Genomic DNA, 25,125 nt, shown 5'->3' on the forward strand with positions numbered 1-25,125 from the left:
ACAAGGTTGTTACTGACACTACATTTAATCAATATTCTTAATGAGAGCTCCCAGAAACGGTTCTGCAGGGGTTTTACGCCCACTAGGACCTGCATACAGCCAAGGGCAATACGTAAACAACGATATTGAATACGTTCCAATTTGATTAGGTGGCTTTTTCTTGCCGAGAGGAAGCAAAAAGAGCCATACTCAAGAACTGAAAGAATAGTCGTTTTATATAGTTTAATGAGGTCTTCCGGGTGATGCTCCATCGACACCGGCTGCTTTAACAAAGAAAGCCAGTGCCGTGCATACATGAGTAGGCTGCCACGGAGCCACACCGAACAGTGTTTAGACCAAGTCTGCATTATCGAGTCGATCGAACCAACAAACAGCCGGCGCCAGTAGTGTAGTGGTAAGCGTGACTGCTTTCCAACACCCCGATGGGTCTGGGTTCAATCCCAGCCGAGGTCGGTGGGATTTTTCTGAGGCATAAAAATCTCTGATCACGTCTTCCTTCGGAAGGGAAGTAAAGGCGTTGGTCCCGGCCCATGTGTGGTGAATGGGTGAGATATCCTACGCAGGTGTGGAAGCTGCCTTCCTGCACATTCGATTGCCGTCAATGGATGGCAGTCGATGTCCGTCGGTGATTGGCTCTAGATTGCGGAACAGAGACCGACGTTAAATAAAGGAAGATAAAAGAACCAACAAACGATTATGACGGAAACATTAAAATGAAATCCCGATTCGCCCGCATTGTATATCATTTGAGGTGTAAGCTCATGACGACAAATTTCGTCATGAAATTGTTACAGAAAACCCACAATACTTTCTGTGTCACTGGATAATACTTCTCCGCACATTTTTAGTTTTCTAATTCCATACTGCACTTTGAAGTTATGAGCACCCTTCAGCTGCGATACTGTTTTGATCACGCGCCTTTGATTGAGGAACCAAAGTAACAAAGCATCTTCAACATGTTTACGTTGAAATGAATTTGATGGTCTTAGAATAGATGTTGTACTTCCTTGCAATACTTCCCATCGTGATCGCTTTGTCCTCAAGCTGATGAAGTATTTAACTTTATCCTTAAGACTAAGCAAATCCCCTTTTCTTGACGTAAGATTCCGTCTTTCGGCAACATATTGGAAGTGAAATTTAAAGAAATCAAAATCGACCGTGTTACGAAAAGTGGGTAGGTTTTGACCACATATAACACTTTCAATAGCGAATGGATTTTAATTTTAAGCAAGCCAATTGATTGGAAATTTTTCATCAAATCTGCTTAAATGATGACTTTATCAATTTTCAATAGGTCACTATTGAAAATTACACAAATGTCCAACTGTTGCAATGGTGATCATAATTATTACGTGCAAAAAGTGCTTTCCCTAACATAGATTTCAAATTCGAATTCCATCCGGTCTCACCGAACGGTGCCTGATCGATCACCATGCGAAAAGCTGTCCGCAAGCAGCGAGTGGCAGTCCACATGAGCGTCCATTCACCGAAGAAGGATGAAGAAGCCGCATCGCTACTAATCGGATTCAGTAGCTCTTCGTGAGTCGCACGTCATCCTCGTTCCAAACAACATACTGCTTGCCAGTCTCATCTGTGTTGAACACCCTAATAGCTCAGCATTACTCAAGGACAAGAGGCTGATGGGACGATAGCTTTTGGCACTGGTAGGGTCTTTGCCAGGCTAACGGATTGGAATGATATTGGCTAACTTCCAGCATGCAGGGAAGTAGCCAAGCACCAAACACTTATTGAAGACTGCTGCAAGATGCTCGAAGAAGTCAACACTCAAGTTTTTCAACTCGAGGTTGACCACTTCATAGCCACCACTAGCCCCTTGATGTTCTTGGTTGACATTGCCTCCGATACAGCAGGCTCGTAGGGACTCACCATGGCTTGGCCAAGGTTATGTGAATTCACAAAGTATTAAACAAGAGCATTGGTATTTTCAACTGAGGTTAAGAGTAAGGATTGATTTGAATTCTGATTAAGATGGGAAAGGGGAGGGATGGGCCTCGACTTTGCTATTTTCCAGAATAGCTTAGCACAAGCTGGGAGAGAGCGAATCTTGTTTGCAAAATCGATATTTCTGAGATCCACCATCCTGGCTTGGATGATTTTGTTCAAACGGTTGAGGTCTTTAGTGGGCCTGTCAAGACTGCAAACCGGTAGGCAGCATACCCACGGCGCTAGACGTTTTGTCCACGCTACCGCGTTCGCTGCCCCAGCAAGAGTCATTCTTCGTGAGCAGTGCGGTAAAACTTCAAACTCAAACGAAAATAAACCACGAAAATGAGAAAGGCAACCTTTCATTATCAACACACCATGGATTAATCATTTGAGCTTCGTTAGCATCTTCAATTGAGTCATGAAAGGTTCATTGTCAAACGAGACACCCCTTCTTGTCGTTTGATTCATTAGTCATTTACATGCAATTGAAAACAAACCCGCCTCCTTCATTGACTCCATTGACTCAGCTTGTGGTAGTGAACCATGAAATCGGTTCATTCGCTGTAAAATTTACATAAACGAACAGCGCCACGATGGTTGACAACAGATCCGACTATGTAAACTGTCATCTCTTTCATCCCTATGTCGTCAAAAGAAGCTTCGAGTTTGACGTCATATGTGCTACTGTGTAAGTAAATCCGAATAATGAAAGAAACATGAAATACATTTTGTCAAACCTGTCTTTCATTCATTGACGCAAAGCAGTAGGCACAAGAAACGAAAACAAAAACAATCGCATCAAAACAAAATGTCGATTTGCAAGCAGATGAAAGTTTTGCAATTTAGTTGTATTTTGAGAGGTATTTTCTGCAATGTAATACAATACTGATTCATCTATTAATTCTCCTCACATTTTCAAATTACGGCAGAGAGCAATTATAAATCCGTTTCGTTTCGTCTGGCAAAGTTTTGCACACATTCATCCCAAATGATACTGCGTACTGTAGTGCTCCAAAATTACCGAAGGTATGATGTGGAACTTGTGGATCACTCCAGGATTTGCATGCAGAGCACCATTAAAAGCGATAAAACCATGCATCTGACATTGCGAGTGTTGCGAAGATTTCATCCAGCCAGAAATACATGCAGTGTTACGGATCCTGTTTTCTTGCTCTACACTGACTGTTGGACAACGCGGATAAATTGAGGAGATAACAGTAAAGGAGAGTGTCCATACTTAATTCGAGGGGAGACTTGACGCTCATGATGGTGCTTTGTAAATCTGGTGTATGCAGTAACACAATCCAACTAGCTCAAATCTAGATTCAGCTAGAATAATGGCCTAGAAGCTTTTGTAAACAAAGACTTCTCTCGATGATGCCTAGGAATTCGAGACACTCCCACGCAAACCAACATAACACCTGGGTTAGGGGCAGTCTTTCCCTACCCAATGGTTATGTGGGTTTACGTGGGTGAGTTTTTAGTTTCTGGAAATCATCTAGAGAAGGCATTGTTTTCAAAAACTGTTAGGCCCTTTTTCCAGTTCTACAGAAATAAACAAAACTTTTTAGCATTTGACACACTACGCATTGACTACGCATCTCATGAAAATGGATCAAGCATACCCCGAAGCAAGTAGGGTAGAGCACTACTACATCCTACTGATAAAGCTAAACCGGGAGGTTTATGAACAAATAATCCCTACTCCACACCAAACCGGGGGATGTAAGATTCGCTTACAATTATGTGGGATTCATCATCAGAGGATGTTAGTGGAGACCGCATGAACCGAGGATGCGATATACCTAGCTGCGGTCCAATGCAAGAAAATTGGAGACCGAAAAATGTAGAGTGTATTAGTGAGGTAAATTAGTGACATTCTACAATGTGCGTAGTTCTACAAGCTTACTGGTATAGTCGAAAGCGTAGATAGAATACGAAATAAAAAAGACAAAAAACCATTACATCGCCTGCATGGTCAATTTCTAACATTCGTTGCGATGTTCATGAACAGAGGATGATAGGAAACGGAACTAACATTCATTGTTATAGATCTTTGGTTTGCGTGCAGCCGTTTGATGCGTTCCCATGTTTGGAAAATAAATCTCTGTGTACTTAGGGAAAAAAAATTGATGAACTCTGATGTGCCTGGTATACACTGTACCGTTTTATTTGTTGTTACCTGTATAAGTTCCTTTTCGTCAATGGTGAACTTGCTTCACGTTAGGGTGGCTTTTATCCACGACATCGAGGATGGCCAGCTGTAGGGTGTGTACAGCACATCTCACCAGGTTTAAGTTCTCTCGTGCCTGGTCATTTGCAATCTTCTCGGCCATTTCCTCAGCAATGCTGTTTGATGCTTCGTCGTCTTCTTCAGGCAACATATGAATCAATGATGTCTCAAACTCATCCTTGAGCTGCCTGACACAAGCAAGCATGTTGGCTCCATTGTCGACCGTTATCGCAAAAATGTGATCAAGCTTGAGACCATATCGAGCCAGTATTTCGAGAACTTTTGATTTAAAAAAACCAGCAGTTTGACGGTCCTTGACCTCGATCATACCTATAACAAATATGTTCTCAAAAAAAAGTGTCAAAAATAATTATACATCTTTTCACCTAGTGTTCTGGTTACAATTATGTCACCCACAGCGAGTTGCACTCCAATCCCCTAAACATGATGGTTGAGTCGAGAGGCTGAGTCAGTCTGGTTTTTTTTTATTTATTTATTTAATTAAATCTTCAACATAATGTTGTACAGATATTTTCTAGGCTAGGTGTCGAATTCTATGTCTGTAAGTAGACTTACTAATGTTAAAATCATATACATCAAACGTTTCATTAAACACACGGCAGCACAAAGTCCACGGTTCGTTGAATCCATAGATGGGTAGGTTGCCACAGAAGCGTGTAACTACGTAGAACTCTTTGAGGAGCATTGATGTAGATTTGGCTCACAATAGAGTTGCAATCCACGTCACCGTTAAGCAATCCAAACACGAAGAGTCGCTGAAGTAGTTTCCTCCTTGCTGCCAACGTGTCCAGGTCAATCAGCCTGCACCGTTCTTCGTATGGCGGCAAATTTACCGAATCGTTCCAGGGCAGAACACGTAAAGCATATCTTACGAAGTTTCGCTGAATGGCTTCGATTCTGTTAGCTTGAATAGCGTGAAAGGGTGCCCACACAACAACAGCATACTCTATAAGACTGCGGACGAGAGCACAGTATAGTGATTTCAGCGCGTAGATGTCCTGGAATGCGTTTGTGTTTCGTTTCAAGAAACCTAATGTGGCGAATGCTTTAGCAGTTATCATGGAGATGTGCTCATTGAATCTGACTTTAGAGTCGATGATAACACCCAAATCCTTAACTGAAGAAACGAAGAGCAAACTACTGAGTCCTATCCTATAGTCATGTCGTAAGGGCTCGCGTGAACGGCTAAAAGATATTGCGCAGCATTTTGTGACATTAACCTGCATACCGTTCAATGTACACCAGCGCAAAAGGGAATCAATATCCTTCTGGAGTGCGCAATAGTCAAGTCTTGACTTAATTGTACGAAAGATCTTTAAGTCATCGGCGAACATAAGTTTCGAAGAACACAGTCGACTACACAGATCGTTCACGAACAGGATGAAAATTAAAGGCCCCTGTGGTATACATAGTTGGCGTTGTTGAACTTCTGGTACTTGCACAACATTTCATGTGAATACCAAAGTAACCATATAATCACAAAATAGCTTTAGTTGTGGGTTCAGTGTGGTACAATGTCACTGAGATATGGTTAGTTGGGTATTCAGATGAAACTATTACTTTAAAAAACTAATCCTGGTTGTATCTCTTTTTCGTTTTTTCGTTTGCATGTAACACTGTTTGATATTACTAACCGCACCGAGCCTTCATTCCGGGTGGTGAGCGAACCTGAAGAAGAAGAAGAAGACCATAAACCCCTTCTAGGAACGAGTGTTTTGTTAGTGGACCTGGTCTGCGATTCAAGGTTGGACTCTGTGATGATAAGTATCACATAACAGGTAAAGTAGGCAGGCAACAGGCAACATCATCATCAGACTGTAAGTATTATTGATAATCATTATAACTAAATGAAACATAAATGCATATTCATCAGCACTCATTCTCTACCAATTCTGTTTTTCAATACCTTTTTCTCTCCTTTCTCTTATCCTTCATCTATGCATCTACGCTTCTATGTTAAGGATCACCTAAACCCTCATTCAATATTCGGCTGATTTCAATCGACTCGCATAAGTCATTATCTAAGAGCCATCTCATCTTTATCTATCTGATTGCTGCATGGAAGGTGTATAATTGGTCACCAAAATTACACTGGTGACCAGGCTCAATGCCCCCTCCAGCATGACACAATAACAATAATAACAATAACAATATGGTTTTCATCTTATCAATTTGTTTTTGAAAGTTAAAACTATTTTCTGAATCAGGTATGTGTTGTTTGATTTTTTTTAACTTATCTGCTATTTCTGAAAACATGAGGCTTATTTCATTTTGAGTTTGATAGACATCCTTCGCGTGAAATTGTTATGTTTATGCATAAAAAGAGTAAGTTTTAGCGCCATTTGGTCGAGTATATTGATTGGATCTTGGTCCACATGAACTGGCTGGTCATCACCGCTTTCAATACACCTTATTTTCGACGAACTACCTTCGGAATGGTATGATAAAGAACCTTTCATATTTGTCGGAATATTTAGATACAGCGAAGACTGATCATGCTGACTTATACTGCTGTTTGCAAGGTCGGTTTTGCTGTCGTTCAGAATGATGAATAACATGTTTTTTGAATGGATATACCTTAGAGAAAATTTGGCGGCATCCGGATATTGTACATCTATATTTATATACGGACGGAACATGATGGTAGGCTTTAAGATGTGTAAGGTATTCACTTGGAGTTGCAGAAAGGATTGTGCATCCAGGTGCATCACTGTCCACTTTTTTCGTCTCGAGATAAGCCTGGAGTTTGTTTATGGAAGCGCAGGATTCTCGTTGTTTTATGCCGTAAATATAACCACTGAGAAAGTGCCAAACCAATTTCGAAATTTTTGAAAACGGAAGTCCAAGGACGGCACTCTGTTTAATTAATACGTCAACTGCTCTTGATGCCGATTGAAGCTCATAGCACACATCGCCGTACCAGACAAAAAAAAGTTCCTTGCAACTGGTCCAAGTTTTCTCCCACTGCAACTAATTTTGGTACGATTGGAAGATTCAGCTCTGTGTAGCTCCGGTAGGTTTCTTGAATTTTTGATTGAGCTTTCTCTAAAGAATCTACGAAAATCAGCGTATCCTCTTGTCCAACCAACATGGTAGGTTTGAAACGAGATGCAACCGGAATTGGTGGCAGAACGGTACTTAGCGCTAGCAACAGTGTACAGATTTTCGTATCTATAAAAAATAAGGACATTAAAATGAATATGTATTACTTATTAACATCAACAGCTGGGATGTTTTACCATTACTTGCTCCTTCATCAGTCAATCGCTCGATTAATGATCCAGCCGATGGGTCCCCTGCCTTCTTGGAAATGTATTCTGTAATCTGCGGTACCAAGTGTGGTAATTTCATCAATCCGTTTTCAGCATTCGGAAAAGCTTCGTGAAAATCAATATCGATCTAAAATTAAATTGGAAACAAATACTTAATACAAGCTATTTTCAGTAAATTGAATTAGTCCCTCCACCACAGATAAACAGCCGCATACTTCAAACATTAAACGATCAAAACCATCGAGACGAAAATTCTATCTAATGAACACACTGGGTCATGCAAGGACTAGATGGCATTACTGTAGTGTTTTAATTTCAATAAACTACTATTTTTTTTTTTTTTTTTTTTTTTTTGCCATACAGAAACATTTTTATTTGATTTTGTGTGGTGGATGGGTTTCGGGCGTGGACAGGCATATGGGTGATAATATTAAGTTTACGTTAGGATAACGTTGAAACATTGAGAAATGTATCGCTTCAGTTTAAGAAGCACTTCACTTCGCAACCGATGAACCATTCTGACGGCCCACATTGCCGTGCAGGCGCCGTGTGTTGGCAGGGTCCAATATTGGACAGTTTGACGTTTATAAAGTACCATCAGTTAAAACTGTATTTTTGAACTTTATCTCTATACATTATTAGATGTTTCTTAGTAGATTATCATGTTGGTGTAAGCTGATTCAAAGAGTAAATGGTATTAACATTGAGCTGTCCATAGTTGGGCGTTGTTGAACTTCTGGTACTTGCACAACATTTCATGTGAATACCAAAGTAACCATATAATCACAAAATAGCTTTAGTTGTGGGTTCAGTGTGGTACAATGTCACTGAGATATGGTTAGTTGGGTATTCAGATGAAACTATTACTTTAAAAAACTAATCCTGGTTGTATCTCTTTTTCCTTTTTTTTTTTTTTTTTTTTTTTTTTTTTTTTTTTTTTTTTTTTTTTTTTTTTATTTTTTTTTTTTTTTTTTTTTAGCGATAGAGGACGAACAGCGCTAGTGTTCTGATGCAAAAAAATGTTTCAACAGTGACTACAGGGCACTATTTTTTCTTAATAGATTGGGGAATACGTTTTCTGGATAGCAAGTCAATTTTGCGGGCTTCGTAGCTAATTTTCCACCTTTCAAGGACAACTGACCATGGTTCACTATTTAGCGTTAACCATTTAGCTGCTTCTTCGGCAACTACGTTTCGATTAGGCTGGGAATCGACTGTTGATGGCTTGGATGCTTGGTATTGGTTCTCTCTTGTTCCACGCTTCCGTTTCCTTTGTTTCAGGTTGCCTATCTTGTTTCTATCTTTTTATCTTATCTATCTTTCCACCGTGGTTTTTTCGATCCCCGCTCCTTGGGATAAAATAATTCTCCTAGAAAAACAAACATTCGTTTTGGTTGTTCTTATATTCTATGATTGTGACTTACCATACGTTCAAACTTAAAAAGAGATGTTACTGCCAGAGCGTATGTTCGGAGGTCATCAGTTAGTAGCTTGCTTCTGGTGATTAAATGGTACTTTGCAATAATGCTGGAAAACTCTAGCTGCTTGGCCTCGGAAAGTTCAGTTTTGGCGGCGTACTCTAGAATTTCCTTTCCTTCTTCGGAGTATCTCAGCAACTCTTCTAAGGATTTTGTTGTAAAAACATTGCTCTCATGATGTGAAACCGTTATTGCTAAAGCGGTCGAAGAGGATTCGGCGAATTTGTTGGGATTGGTCTGTTTAAATGATGGAAGAGCACTTTTCTGCTGAATTGCTCTGCTTCGTTCAAACTGTTTCCAGATTCTGAAGACCGAATTGTATCGTCTGCTAACGATACAATGAGCGCATCCGTATAACTGTCAGTGGCTGACGATGTGGTTCCGATGGCATCAGAATAACCAGTTCCTGGTTGATTTACATGAGCAGATGACGTTACTATGACAAAGCCTTGGGCAAAGTAACCGGATTTATCATTCGTAGAAGTTGAAGGAAGTTGATGGTTTGGTTCGTTTAGGTTTGCAGCCTCATTAGAGGAAACCTGGTAGATCCGTTGATTGACCAGATTACTCCCTCTTGTGATCTTAGTCGACACAACCGAGGACCGAACAACATTTGCTTCACCGGAAAGCCGCAGACGGTATCCTGGCTCCAGTGACGTTATTAAACATTCAATTTGGGACTCCTACAGAAAAGTAAACAAAAAAGCGGATGAATTTTTATTTACATGCAAAATAGGGATTTATAAACTTACGTTTTGCGTTTGCTTTTCGTGTTTGTTTTCATTGGTTTCCACAGACCTACAGGTAACATCCGATGGGGGTTCATCAAGCGCATCCGTTTTACTGTGAACGGCTGATGATGTGGCTTGAATTGAAGTAGAAAAAACTGCTGCTGGTTTATTCAAACGAACAGGCAATGTTGTTAATACATATTCCGGAGTTGTTGATGTTGAGGTTAAACCATGTCCATAATCCGAATCGCTTCCTTTGGAAGCCTCGTTAGATGAGAACTGAGAGAAATTTTGATCGAACTGATTACTCTCGCTTGTGATCTCGGTAGATGCAACCGATGAAGAAGCAATATTAATTGCTCCGGTAAGTCGCAGGTGGTACCCTGGTTTCAGCGACGTTAGTAAACTAACGATTTTGGAATCCTGTATAAAATAGGAAAACAGTTAACGGATGAATTGTTGTTTTTTAGAATATTTAGATTATCTTACATTTCGTGTTCGCCAAGAGGAAATCAATTCATGCAACACTGGATATTTCCAAGGTATTTTTGTTGGTTCTAAAGACTTGCGAAGTTGATCAGTCGTAATCCTGAGCAAATCGACAAAATCGACTCCACATTCTATTCAAATGAAAAAAAAAATACACATCAATATAGGATCCAAGCTCACATTAAACCGTTCTTACCATCAAATATTTCTAACAAATGTTGCGTGACTAGCAGCTCTTGCAGTTTGTTTTCAACAGACGCCATTTTGCTTATTCTTCGTAGGGTAAACGCTCCTATAGTTGTGGTACGTTAGAAGCGTTAGGTTCCTATAGTTGTGTATGGAGACTCCGTACACAACTATAGGAACATAACGCCTCCAACGTACCGCAACTATAGGAGCGTTTCCCCTACACAGAATGATCGCGGAATGCAGCTGGCAAAATGAATTTAAAAAAGTACGTGATTTTCACGTAAGAGAGATGGGGCAACTGCAGTAAAAGTAACTGGCGCTTCATTTCATATACAACCAAAGTCCGATGATAGTTAGATAGTGTAGATTATTTTGAGTGTTGGAATTAATATTATCGTTTCAAATGAAAACCTCGTTGAAAACGTTCTGTATACGTTAAACATAACTGTCGTGACCTGGCCGAGGTTTCAAGCCTCAGCCATGTGTCTTAACAAAGACCAGTGAGGTGCACATCCGTGCGCTACAACATTAGTTAAATGACTGATTCGATCATGCCAAGCGATGCACACAAGGCTCAATTCGTTTCGTTCACGCATGCATATGTGTGGGTTTATTTAGACCATCGAATCAACGGTACACGCTAACTGAATCCAACTCAAATTGAGTATATCAAAACTTGAGCGGCCAAACTTTACTCTTTATTGTATTATATATACAAATGTAAATTGTAATCTTTCATTATCATTATTATTATTATTATTATTTTGAAGTCGGAGATGCTTCAATCTAAGATGAATTAGTAATTTTATGATGTTTATTTAGTTCTGGATATATTTTTTGCACTAAGAGTCTATTAAGCTTATACAATTAGGAGCTGAAAGTATTTTGAGAATTATTCTTATATAAATCAAATGGTGACTGGAGAAATGAGAGTTTCTAAGTGGGAGTTACTTTAAAGAAAATGTAATTAGATACGATAGCCGAATACTATCTTAGTTACTGGACGATGGTAATACTTATCTGATGATATTAAAAGTTCATGTAGTTATTATAGTTGGTGATATTTATGATGTTGAAGTCGGTGTTAATGGTTAACTTGATAATATTGTAGAAGTTGTCATAAATGTAATTGTGTATGTTCATGGAAGTATATGGCTGTGCTGAGACTAGTAGATATGTTGAAGTAAAGGATATTGTCAAAATTGGTGAAAAAGATGAAGTAAATTTAAAAAATAAATAATAAGGATTATAAAACTAGATTATAAAACTTTGCACTTGAATCTGTTGAGCTTGTTTTAGTCTGTAAATGCCATCCTGCATAGTCAAAACCCCCATAATAATAATAAAAAGGACTTTTATTAGTACTTATGAGAGTGGAGGAGGGGAAGAATGTGGTATACATAGTTGGCGTGGAATAATAATAATAATAATAATGATAATGAAAGATTACAATTTACATTTGTATATATAATACAATAAAGAGTAAAGTTTGGCCCCTCAAGTTTTGATATACTCAATTTGAGTTGGATTCAGTTAGCGTGTACCGTTGATTCGATGGTCTAAATAAACCCACACATATGCATGCGTGAACGAAACGAATTGAGCCTTGTGTGCATCGCTTGGCATGATCGAATCAGTCATTTAACTAATGTTGTAGCGCACGGATGTGCACCTCACTGGTCTTTGTTAAGACACATGGCTGAGGCTTGAAACCTCGGCCAGGTCACGACAGCCCCAAATGGCTACCTTGGGGAACACCAGAGGGTATCTCGAAACTAGGCGAATTAAACCGTTAATGCTCACATAGGCTGAGCGGTCAGTTAAGTAAGACTGTAGCCACTTCGTGGCCCAATTAGGTAATCCCATACACCTCATTTTGTCCACTGCAAGCACATGTGGAACCCTATCGAACGCCTTACTGAAGTCCACGTAGATCGCATCAACTTGTCGTCGTTTTTCAATGGAGTTGATCAGCGAGTTGACAAACACCATTAAGTTGGTTGTTGTAGAGCGTTTCCTCACGAAGCCGTGCTGATGTTTGGTAATTATTGGCCTAACCGCTTGATATACGACCTCATATACGATCTTCTCCAGAGCTTTGTGATGGACGCAACCTTCCACATTGTGGGGAAAACAACACTAACTAGCGAACGATTGAAGATAATCGACACAGGTGAAGCGAGAGATGCAGAAAATTTCTTAATGAACGATGGCGGCAAACAGTCTGGACCAGGGCCTTTAGAACGATCTACAGATGAAAGAACTTTCATCACCCCTTCAACAGATACATCCAACTGCGGCAAATGCAAGTTGTAATGAACTATGCTGCTCATCCAGTCACGACGATCATCTGGAGAATGAGCGGGAGGGGTAGTCGAAAAAACATCCTTGAAGAATTTTGCGAAGAGATCAGAAGCTTCTTCCGCGGAGTCAGCACGAGCTTCTTAATAGGACACATCGAGTGGTATACCGCCATTCCGCCTAAGTTTCTTCACGTAGGTCCAAAAAGACGATGGATCCCGCTTTGCCTCCGACTCAATGCGCAATACATATTCATGAAAAACTGTGTTCAACCGGCTGGTGTAGTGCTCATCCATATCGTGAAATAATCGCCTGTTTTCCTCAGTCCGTTGTTTGAAAAGACGTTTCCTTTCGATTGCCATGGTTGTCCGGATTTTAGATGCTGCTTGCTCAATGTGTACTGTTGCGTTTGATCGGTTCAGCTTGATTCCCACAGCTGCTTCTAAGGGATCCAGTAGCTGTCTAAGGCCTTCCCACTGGAAACACGACAGTGGAAGATTATGGTAGGTTACGAGTTTTATGGCTGAATCCACGAGCAACTGTTTGTCAATTGGAACTGATTTTTTAGGGATAATTCGAGGTTTTTTCTCCGGCGTTGCATGTTCACTTATCAAACCGTGCTCTTTAGCCAGGTTTGTGTGATGAGTCCGAAAATGACGGATAAAGTTTCCGGCATCGTATTTTGATTGGAGATATGTGCACTTGTTGTTACCTTCAATCCGGTAGTACACCCGTTCTGCGTCTTTTTGCACGAATTGGGCTGTGATTTTGGCAAAACTTTTAGAATTTTCAGTTTTTCTTTTTTGGCTTTCCATTTCGGGATTCTACTTTGAGCCAAATCTTAACGTTTAGCACTACCACGCGAAGATCAATTGAATCGTGATCAGTAAGTCAATTGATAGACTTGCCTTTTCATTTGAGAAGAGTAAAACTCGATGAACTGTATGAATGGTGGTTCGAATGAATGAGGGTTCATTCAATTGAACAAAATAATGACAGCGACAAGCAACCCGCATGAATGAAGCACACCCATCTGTCAAATCGATTCATTGACATTGATGGTTCTGATGAATAGAAGAGTTATCAGAATCGACTGATTGTTCATGTTTGCTCGGATTCAAATGAATGATTTGAAAATTTGCGGCACTGCTAAGTACTCACAAATCGTGAGTACTTAGTCATGTTGTTAACGAAGCTCAATTAATGCATTTGTGGGGGTTTTCTTTTATTGCGCGAGTTAACGACCGACGCCCCCAATCACATTTCATGTGGAACTACCGTGTGCCACCGTTGTTGGCAACAATGACGAAGCGATCGTTCTGCTTGCTAAGTGACGGACTCAACCACCGTGGGACACATTTTGCCGACTCAGGACTTTGGAAACCGTGGCCAAGTTATTGGTTTGGTTCAGATATAATTTGTTTGATAAAATGAATTCAGTCTTGATTGCATACTCGAAGTGGTCGGTTTTTTTTTTAAAATAAATCATGGAAATTCACCAGAAATTTTCCAAATTTTACTCGGCTAGTAAAAGTAACAGTTGTTCGATCAGCACAGATACATTTCGGACATGGTCAACCAACAGGGAAACGTAGGATTCTATGACAGATTTGTATAAGAAATCAACAGCATTTGTGATGTTTCACCGCATAGCCCAACTTTGTAATGTGGTTGTCAGAATGTTTTTTTTTTTTTTAATTCTGTTGTAATGTTTAATTTTGCTAAATTTTCAAGCTTATTTTTTCCAATGCACTAAGACTAAAAAAATATCTTGAGTTGCTAGTAAACCAGTACTTAAATCCAGAAATAGGTGAATTTTACCGTTCATTATTTCTAAAAATAAACATTTATTATGATTTTGAGTTTATAAAAAAACGGAGTGAGACTTTTTCATCTGTCATTGAAAAATTTCCTTTCCTTGATCACTTGAAAACAGCATCAAAAAATGCATTAATGGTGAACTATCATAACACCATTAAAATTAACCATGAAGACCTGAACTTCGAAAAATTGTTTTAGATCAAGTGCCTTTAAAGATTATCTGAGCTTTGATTTTAATTCTCAGAATTCCTGCATACTTCCCTTCGTAGAACTTTAAATGTCCACTGGAAGATTTAACCTGCTATGTCCACTAGTGTCACAACAATACTTTCAAATGTCCAATGTCAGTGAGTTCCAGCTTATCGGTATTGTTTCTGCAATCAACATTAATATCCTCAGCAGCAACAACAACAAAGCACACCCCCGTTCCGGTCCCCGACGCACCCCTCTGGATGCTGAAGCTTCGACGCCTCACAATACCACACCGCGGAAGCTGGAGGTGGAAAGACATCGAGGGTAAAAACTCAAGTTTTCCACTTAAATTATTAAAGTTTTGTACTTGTTCGGTCGGCTGCTGACTTTCGTTCGTGCCGGAACAAAACAGTTAGGGCAAAAGGGTTTTTCTGATGTTGCCGATACACCGGGAAAACATTGCGGTATAGATGTAACAGAAGAAAAGAAAAACACATTAAGCAGGAAGAAGTCAGGGAAAGTTGGCAGCATCCACAGATAGTAAGAGCAAAAATGCTCAAGGTGTTTCTAATTAGTTCCACTGTTTTTCATCGTGATGAGGTGATGTTGCTCACTCGATGTTACTGCTGTGTGCATAAAGCGGTAGTCGGTTTTTTCATCCTTCGTAGCGTTTCTCTTTCCGCTTCGCAGCTCACCCTGCAATAGTCGGCGGCGATGGGATTTGGTTGGAAGAGGGTGCATGCGGGTGTTTTGCAAGCCTTTACGGAAAAACAATTTCACAGTTGGAGTTGTTATTTTGTCAGACACAACGATAGGCAGTAGGTAAATTGTTTCTAAACTTCTCAGTAAGTGTTTGTGAAAAATATGGGCGTTGTAGATTGGCTCGATTTGGTGCATTTAAGATGCACTCCCATCCAGGAGTTTTGCTGATGAACAACTTACACGACACAGTGGATCTCCAACTTAATTGGCAAACTACAGTCGATAGTTTTGCTAACTTCCTAGAATTTTGTTTTGCTTCGAAAATGGAACCTTTACGTCTTTCGCTAACAGCGCCAGAATAGAAGTGATGAGCAAGCAGTTTGTCGAAATTGATTTAGGAACAGCCATCTGGTGCCGTCATCCAAAGCAAGGCGGTGGAAGCAAGATCGGAGGGTTTTATTTGGATTGCTACACCTGTGCTTTGGCCGCTAGTTGCTATTTTCTGAATTGTCATGACGCTTGTAGGTTTTTTTTTGTTTTAATTCAATCCATTCAGCTCAATTCCCTTATGCTGCAAAATTTATGCGCTTAATATGAATGCAAATGGAGCAGATGTTCTTTGACAACCACAATGTCTTCTAATGATATTTAAAATAATTTATTCACTGCAAAGTAGAAATCTAACCAGATACGAGCTCCAGGCTTTTGATGGCATTCCTTATTGAATATAGCACTCTGGTAAAAATCATGCTATTATCTTCTAGGAACAACAAGGAACCGACCTTTCTCCAATTCTGCATCCCTGAAATAGCTATTATTTCAACGTTAGTGATTCCGAAAATCCTATTTCCTATACACATACCCGCCATAGTGCCTTTCATCTTTCGATCAAGACTGCTGATCAGCGTTCATTAAAATCATTAAAACGAAGGACTAACTTTTCTTCGCAACACGAAATTTTTCGACTGTCATAAACAAAAGCTTTTGATTCAGAATTTACCCCGCTCACCGAATCTCGCATGTTTTGACTCAATTACACCTCACAAAACTCGACCGGTCCGGATCAGATTCCACCTCATGGCAGCTCACCTCCGGATGAATCAAATACCTTTGATTCGATTACGGGCAACAGCTCGATGAACAGGATTCCCTTTGGGGCAGAGAACCCAGCTCATCAAACCACCAGGGACTGCACCCGTCAGGGTTGGTTTCGGATTTCAAAAGAAATCGTTATGATAATTGTAGAATTTTCACAATGGGAGAAATAAAAAAAAAAACTTTTGCAAAGGTAAACGATTGAGGTTGAGAAATCAACATTTTGCATGGGCTGGAAGCACCGGCGTCGGTAGATATTGCATTCAAGCGAATAGTATGCCATAAGGAAGGGGAGTCACTTGGCTCAGCAGGAGGCATCCTTTGAAAGACTGGAAGATGTATGTGGTCTCACATGGCTTCAGTTAAAGCTTTCCTGTGTTCGGGACACTTTTACGACACACCATAATGCTCGGGGTCCGGGGGATGCTGCAGGTCGTCATTCAAAGTAACGACAATAACAGGAGAAGCTCCCGGAGTAGCAGACGGGAATAATTTGTCCATCCGGGGCGGGTTTCCAACAGTTTCCTCCACAGTCTCCATGGGGGACCGTCAAGATGAAAGGATCGAGCTTTCCACAAAGGAGTCAGCCAGCAGATGTAGCAGCATGTGTGGGACTTGCTGCAGCACATCACATCGAAGAAAGGTTCGTAAGTCAACTTATCATTTTAACTGACAAGGATGATTCTTGGTAAGGTAATTCAATATTCATTGGATTCGAGCCAAACAAGGAATAAATGATGAACATTTCTATATAGCTTTAACAATCTCGCTGTAACTATACTGCAAGAGTTAGATTTCGGGAAAATTGCAAAATCTTTCGTTCTTAGTAAAGTAAGCTTAGTGTCCTGGTGAATATTGGCGTCTTTTGTGGAATACTTGTGTAAGGAAAGAAAGAAGGATTAGTAAGGTAATGGATTTTGGTTGGACCTATTTACATGTTCGTACTGCGTCTAAATGTATGCCGTGTTTTTTCAATGAATATAACATATCACTGGCGTCGCGTCCACATGTGCAACCTGTGCACGACACAGGTGTAAACAATTAAAAAAAAATGCCTTTAGATTTTTAAAGATTTTATGATCACATTATAGCCAACCGGTGGAAACTAACGATTTTAAATTGGCTCACTACTTGACTAGTCCATTGGTCCCAAGCAAATCGATGAACGTATCCCATTATAGCTGCAATTCTAGTACTACACTATATTTGTTTTGATTTGCTATGAAAGTTTGACAGATAAAATGAGGGGTTCGTGGATTTTCCAATGTTTCGAGGGGTGCATCGATTAGCTTGGGACCGAAGATAGTACCAGAGCTGAGCCAAAAAGTTGAACTCGTTTCTTCGGGACCTTCTGGTCTTAGAGTTACCTCTATGTTATAGCTGTACTTCTTTACTCCAGACCACAAAAAGGTTTAAATTCAGTTGGGATGCTCTGCATAATCCCTAATGCATTGATTTCTAAGCATGTCGATATCACTACCATGACAAAACTCGTTAAATAGTGCACCTAAAAGCGAGTTGGTTTTTTGGGTGGCGGGTGGCAAGTTTGTGAATGGCCAAATGCCTGATGTAAGCCAAGCAGACCTTTTATCACCTCTTGAAACATACCACAAATTTTCCACAATACATGGCGGTTTGCACCACTGGTTGTAATTCAAGCTTTGTGATGCATGGGTGCCCAAAGTGTGTATTCCTCGCTGTGCACTTGGATATCTGATTGCAGACAAAGAGAGTAATGGAGAAAGAGAGCGCAAAAGCCGGCTCTTACTCTCTTGTCAGATGTGAATCTCTCAATTACCGATAGTTGCGCCGGTGCGCCTGTCAAAATTTTTGAGCAAGGATGAAAAATCATTTGCATTCATTTCGTGCATTCATTTACATTCATTTGCCTCTTCATCAACAAAATTCCGTAAAATAGTGTCTGAAGCTTTTGTAGGTTTTATATTAGCTACATCTTTTTTAAACAACTCAAATCTGTATCTCTTATGCATGATGAATCAGAGCGATCAGAATCCACCATTGTTTTTCGGTGAATGTAAATTGCATTCACTGAAAAACAATAACATATTCTGCCAGCTCTATTTCATCATGCATAAGAGATTCAGATTTTTGTTATTATCAAAAGCTACAAAATCTTGATACATCATTTAACGGTATTCTGTTGATGAAAAAACTTAGAGGCAAATGAATGTAAATGAATGCACGAAATGAATATAAATGCTTTTCCATCCCTGCTTATGAGCTTCCCCTGGTTCATTCTGGTAGTGTTGCTCTGATGAATAAAGAGCTGATTAATTCTTGATAGAGCTGGAATTAGGGCGTAACAGCTTTTGTAAACAATGACTTCTCTCGATAATTTCTCGAAACTCAAGGCACGCCCACGCAAACCAACATAACCAACGGGAAGAGGAAGTCTTCCCCTACCCGGTGGGGACATTGCTTTGAATGAGCGAGTCTTGGCTTTCTAGAAACCATCGAGAGAAGTCATTGTTTACAAAAGCTGTTACGCCCTACTTCCAGCTCTATCTAGAATTCAAGTTCACTACCCAGGGGACTATGAATTTTGTTTTGTATCAAAAAATGTTTCCGAAAGTGTTTGACGGATATTTTTTATAGCACTTCAGTCGAAAGAGATAGCCTTTTGTTAAAAACGAGAATTCAAGCTGAACATTGCATTAGGTCCTAAGTAACATTGACATTCTCTTTGTATCTCCACGGCCATGTAAATACATTCCCAAGTATTTTCAGCACACAGATCGATAAAAGAAGCTTTTATCCAGCATATAAAACGACAAACACAACAAGAAATGGCTATGTGCTCAAGTTATTAACGAAATAGAAAGTCGACTAAGAGAATCGATCAATATTACTTAGAACCTAATGCAATGTTCAGCTGGGATTAGTTAAGTTTTGCAATTCCTCCTACTTCGGTTAGCGCAAAAAGGGCCATACACGTTTTGTTTATACAAGATGATAGGTTCTTCAAATGTTACGTTAGTTAGTGATTAATATAGTGATGGAGAATTTGCCCCTCGAATTCATGGAGCATTGAAAAATAAAACAAAAACTAACATGTGGTGGTAAACTATAACGATATATCACATCAATCGTAATCACGGCGCAGTATCGATTTCCTCTCCGCTTCTGTTTGGAAGCTTTCTCGGCTCTGTCAATCACTGTCCGAATTGCATCCACCGTCGATCTCCCTTTCCGGAATCCAAACTGCCTCTCCGACAATCCGTGTTCACTTTCCGTGCATTTCGTCAGTCTGTTCAGGATGATCCTCTCCAAGAGCTTTCCGACAGTATCCAGCAAGCATATTGGCCTATACGATGCAAGATCCCCCGGCGGTTTTCCTCGTTGGAGACTTGTTCAACGTTGTCTTCATCTTCCTCGCCATATGGTGTAGGTGGCCAGGTCGTTAGGTCATGCTGATGAAAAAGTCCCCCCACGATGACTTCTAGCTTGTTGGGACACATTTCAACCGGCATCGTTGGACCTCTGATCTTCGCCATCGCGACTCGGTATGCGTTGCCCCAGGGGTGGGCATCGGCGTCGCGGCACAGCTCCTTGAAACTATTTGACTGGCTCAGCTTTATCTTTCGTTTCAGTGCAGCCCTAGCCTCTCAGAACACCACCCTGCGCTCCTCTCTGTCTGGTTCTGTTCTTGCTCTCTGAGCACACCTTCTGGGTAGAAGACAAGTAGCACGGAGGGTGCTAATTTCCTCGTTCCACCAGTAAGCTGGACGCCGCCTTTTCGTTGGCTCCAGTTTTCTCGGTTGTGTCACATGCCCTTGCTAATGATTCGGTCAACTCGTTCGCACTCGCCCGGGACGCTGCTGTCTACCCTTAGAGCTTCGATGAAGAGATCCTTATTGAATGCCTTCGTCTTCCACTTCCGCTCGCTTACTTTTGTCCTCCGCATTTCCACCGGTGTCCGTTCGCCGATACTGTACCGGATCGCCTGATGGTCACTATGGGTGTACTCTTCGCACACTTTCCAGTTCATATTTGCCATTAGCGACGTACTACAGAAAGTGACGTCGATAATGGATTCCCTACCATCTTTGCAGAAGGTGCTGATGGTTCCTAAGTTGGCCAGACTGACGTTCAACTTTGCCAGAGCTTCCAGCAGGCTATGCCCTCTTGCGTTGCTACACCTGTTCTCCCAATCCACTGCCCAAGCATTGAAATCTCCTGCGATGACGACTGGTCTCCGTCCAATGAGCTCTCCGGTGAGCCCATCTAGGATCTGGTGAAACTGCTCAATTGTCCATCTCGGGTGCAAGCAACTACATACATAGATTCCATTGATTTTGGCGATCACGAAACCTTCGTATGAGCCCGTCAACACTTGTTGAATGGGATACCTGCCCATGACTTGTATGGCCGCCATTCCTGCTCTATCCGCCACCCAGTTACCATTATCGAGACGGACTCGATATGACTCTGCAATGATAGCAACGTCGCACTTTTTCTTCTGTTGTCGACTGCCACAACAGTTGCTGTGCTGTGTCACAATGATTGAGATTTATTTGGGTTATCTCCATTACTATTGGCCCGCTATCGCCTTTTTGTAAGCTGGGCACCTGAAACTTCCCGTCATATGACCGTTTCCGTCCTCCTTTCTGCATAGCATGCACCTCGGTTGCTTCATACAGTCTTTAGCAACGTGTCCCTTCTCTCCGCATTTCCTGCACAGATCCGATCTATCAGGGCCTTTACAGTTTCTCGCCTGGTGACCAAAGTTCATGCACTTAAAGCATCTCTCCATTTGCTTGGTAACCCGAGGGATAGCTTTCAGGGGGCATACTGACCACCCAACTTTGACTCGTCCTGTCTTCAGCAACTCGTTAGCTGCGTCCGTCGCAAGTCGTATCGACGCCGTTTGTGTACCACCGTACGCCTTCCTCAACCGGATTGTCATAGGCACATCTCCTAGATTGCCTTGCACCTTCAGCGCACATCGTACCTCGTCTTCCGTTGTGATCTCATCCAGATCCTTGCACTCGACCACTGACTCCTGCGATAAGGCTCTTACGTTCGCGTCCTCGCCAAGAGATTTTTCGACGAGTTCCTTGAAGGCTGAACTCCTCACCGACGGGTCCTTCTTCAGCTCGAAGAGCATCTCGCCTTTCTGGGTGCGCCTGGTTTTCACCACGTTCTCGCCCAGTTGCTTCAACTCCGGATCTTCTCTCACTTTCCGGAGGAGTGCTGCGTATGTCGTTTTATCTTTCGCCTCGATAACCAGAGCGTCGCCCTTACTTCTCTCCCTACGATGCCTGGGGTTTTCCTTCTTCTTGACTTCCTTCTTCCTCTCTTCCGTCTTCTTCTTCTTCTCTTTCTCTTCATTCTTCTTTTCCTTCTCCTCCTTCTTCTTCTGTTCCTTCTTCCTTTTTTCCTCTTCCTTCAGTTTTTTCCTCTTCTCCTTCTGGTTTTCGCCTTTACGCCAATCATTGTCTTCTCCATCTTCTTGCTCCTTGTCCCCGTATTCGTCGTCCTTGTGTTTTTTGGGGTCCTCTTCGTCTCCTGGCGTTTCCCTATCTATTTTTTCCGGACGTGGGTTCGTTGGTCCCTTCGGCGTCTCCTGCGCTACAGCCAGCATTGCATTCTCCTTGGCCTCAAGCAGAGCCTTTTCGGCCGCTTCGGCTCTTCTTCTCCATTCTTGCAGTTCCCGATCTGCCACAGCTTTTGACCGTCACTAGTAGCTTGACCTCCTTGTGTATGTTGTTCTTATCCTTCACGAACACATAGAGTTCTTCGATCTTCCTCCTAACCTCCGTCATTTTGGTTCTCCCAAGCTGCAATTCTTGCTGTTTGCCACTGCTGGATTTCGGTGTGAATATTTGGCATGGCACCGCACCTAGCTGCTCTCCTTAGGGTCCATGCTGTTTCACTTGGGGTATGCTACTACTGGAACTCGCTGTGGTCACCTGGTTTGACGCTGGTGATCTCTGCAGCTTTCCGCTTCTTGCGAACACGTTCGCTCCTCCGTTTTCACTATCTGGCGTCTTGCCGTCGTCCTTCATATTTTTTTTTGGTTTTTTCGTTTTCGTCTTTTTTGTTTTTTTTCCTCTATCTATCTATCTATCTATCTATCTATCTATCTATCTATCTATCTATCTATCTATCTATCTATCTATCTATCTATCTATCTATCTATCTATCTATCTATCTATCTATCTATCTATCTATCTATCTATCTATCTATCTATCTATCTATCTATCTATCTATCTATCTATCTATCTATCTATCTATCTATCTATCTATCTATCTATCTATCTATCTATCTATCTATCTATCTATCTATCTATCTATCTATCTATCTATCTATCTATCTATCTATCTATCTATCTATCTATCTATCTATCTATCTATCTATCTATCTATCTATCTATCTATCTATCTATCTATCTATCTATCTATCTATCTATCTATCTATCTATCTATCTATCTATCTATCTATCTATTCATTTATTTATTTATTTATTTAATGCGTTCATCTGACAATAAGTCTTAATTGACTAGCAGCCATTACAAATACTAAATGTATATGGAATTGATAATACGATCCGCGGTTTCCCCAAACTCGAACAACTCTTCAACTGTAGGGAACGTGCCACCCATACTCGTAATAGGTTCATGTTGTCCAATAGAAGAGCGGAGTGAGTCTTAACGCAATAGGAACGATGAGCGTTGAAATCTGCTTGGCACACGAAAGTCCAGGCAAGAGAGTAAGTGGGGGCTCATTTTTTTGACCAATTGTGCGATCATGCTGCTGGAAGGAGATTCTTTATTGTCCCGTAGATGCGTAAAGGCGATTATGCCTATCGATCCACCCAATCCTTTTTTGGCCCTTCATACAGCGACATGTTGAAGGCAATCAGAGGTTATTAATCTTGATCAAGACAAACAGAGAAGAGAGCCCACTGCTATCTGACTTAGTTTCCGTGCTACAATGGGTGGTAAACCAATATCATCATTATCATATCATCAGTAGGCCATGATAACTTTATGAAATTAGCGGCGCCGGTGGTGTAGTGGTAAGCGTGATTGCCTCACACCCCAGCAGGTCTGGGTTCAATCCCAGTCGGCGCCGCCGGGATGTTCTGAGGCATATAACATCTCTGATCACGCCTTCCTTCGGAAGGGAAGTAAAGCCCCGGTTCATGAGTTGATGGGTCGATATGTAGAGTCCAGGTGTAGGAGCTGCTGCCTCCCTGGCGTTGGTAGCATTAGTGCTCAGCATGAGAAACAAGATCGACGGAAAACAAATCAAGGGATTTTTTTTCAATTGTAGGATTGTAGGCGATACTTATATGGTTTTTGATCTAACTTCCATCGTACTAAGCACAACCCACGCTTTACCTCTCTTTTCTGAACGAGTTTGAACGAAAAATGGAATATTTCTGTCAAAGATTACTTCTAAATTTATTCACCTTTCCATACGTACCGTTGGATTTAATAAAGAGTCACAAATTGATGAGATATTGTAATTAATCTAATACTGCTTCTTGATTCTGAATTCGTTCTACGAGTTTCCAATTCCGTCCTAACGCATTGAAACGCCATTAGATTTTCTTCGTCGTACGGATAAACGTAGAAAAAGGGAATTCGCTAGGAGCGCTTCTTTTGTTTTGAGAGCAATGAGCGTAAATATTCATACAATGCGCTCTAACAGGATTTATGTTGTAGCTAATGAACTAGCGCATCGGAACAAACTTTTTATTGATTTGTGCATGGTGAAATCATTGATATTATTGATCTTTTCTGATCGATAGAACGGAAATGGGCGATTACGACGAAGTAGTGCTCTACCCTATGTGAACAATTCCTCTGAAGACACTGATTGGATTAAGTAAATAGTTTATACAAAATTCAATTAAGTTCGCGATTTTGCCATCTCCGACTTCTTTGCACCGTCGCTGAAGGATATTAACATTTTCACGCCACCGCTGACAAACTTGTATGACAATTTATGAACATGAGCATTATCGGTATAATAAATTACGAGCACATTCCTGGTCACACTTGTAAAGTTTTTGTAAAGTTGTTGTATAGTGCTCATAATTATTATACAAATAATGTCCATGCTCATAGTTTGGCATCCAAATGTAAACGCTACATAACTTATACAAATTACTCATGACTTCTAATAAATTCCCTGAAAGTCAGTAAAGACATCGTTCTGAAATATTAAACACCTTCTCCTCCTACTCTAAAAATAATAAAAGTAGTGGTAAAGACATGTCAAAGCTTTTTTTAATACACCTGGCATCCCTGATTCCATGCACCATTCGCATCGGATCACGGAAGCTTTTCATAATATAAAAAATTACATTTCCAATTTCAGTTTTTGCCACTCGCTCCCTCGCTTTCGGAAGCTGCCGATGCACCTTTCGTTGGTGAACATAATGTACCGATAAAAAAAAAGCAAACACAATCAATGCAAACGACGGGCGGGTTTCAATTTGTGAAATTAATTTGCCCAGAAAAACCACTAACCGAAATGTGACGCACTTTTTTCAAGTCATTTCATCTTGTCACCGACGAACCTTTAGAGGTAGATTAAAGTTCCTATCGACCAATTTCGCAATCCCATTAAACTCGTCTGACACGTACAATCTCCAAATTGCTGCTCACTATGTTCTTT

At 40.8% G+C, this 25,125-nt stretch overlaps 1 pseudogene; it reads right to left on the minus strand.

Annotated features, from left to right (window-relative positions):
* Positions 1-1,526: 1,526 nt before the first annotated feature.
* Positions 1,527-22,076, minus strand: LOC135702923 (uncharacterized; annotated as a pseudogene).
* Positions 22,077-25,125: the final 3,049 nt, after the last annotated feature.

This window comes from Ochlerotatus camptorhynchus, unplaced genomic scaffold (genome assembly GCF_037179485.1).
Source record: "Ochlerotatus camptorhynchus isolate MF236.1 unplaced genomic scaffold, CSIRO-AGI_Acam_v1.1 ptg000203l, whole genome shotgun sequence".
In the NCBI taxonomy this organism is placed as follows: Eukaryota; Metazoa; Arthropoda; class Insecta; order Diptera; family Culicidae; genus Ochlerotatus; species Ochlerotatus camptorhynchus.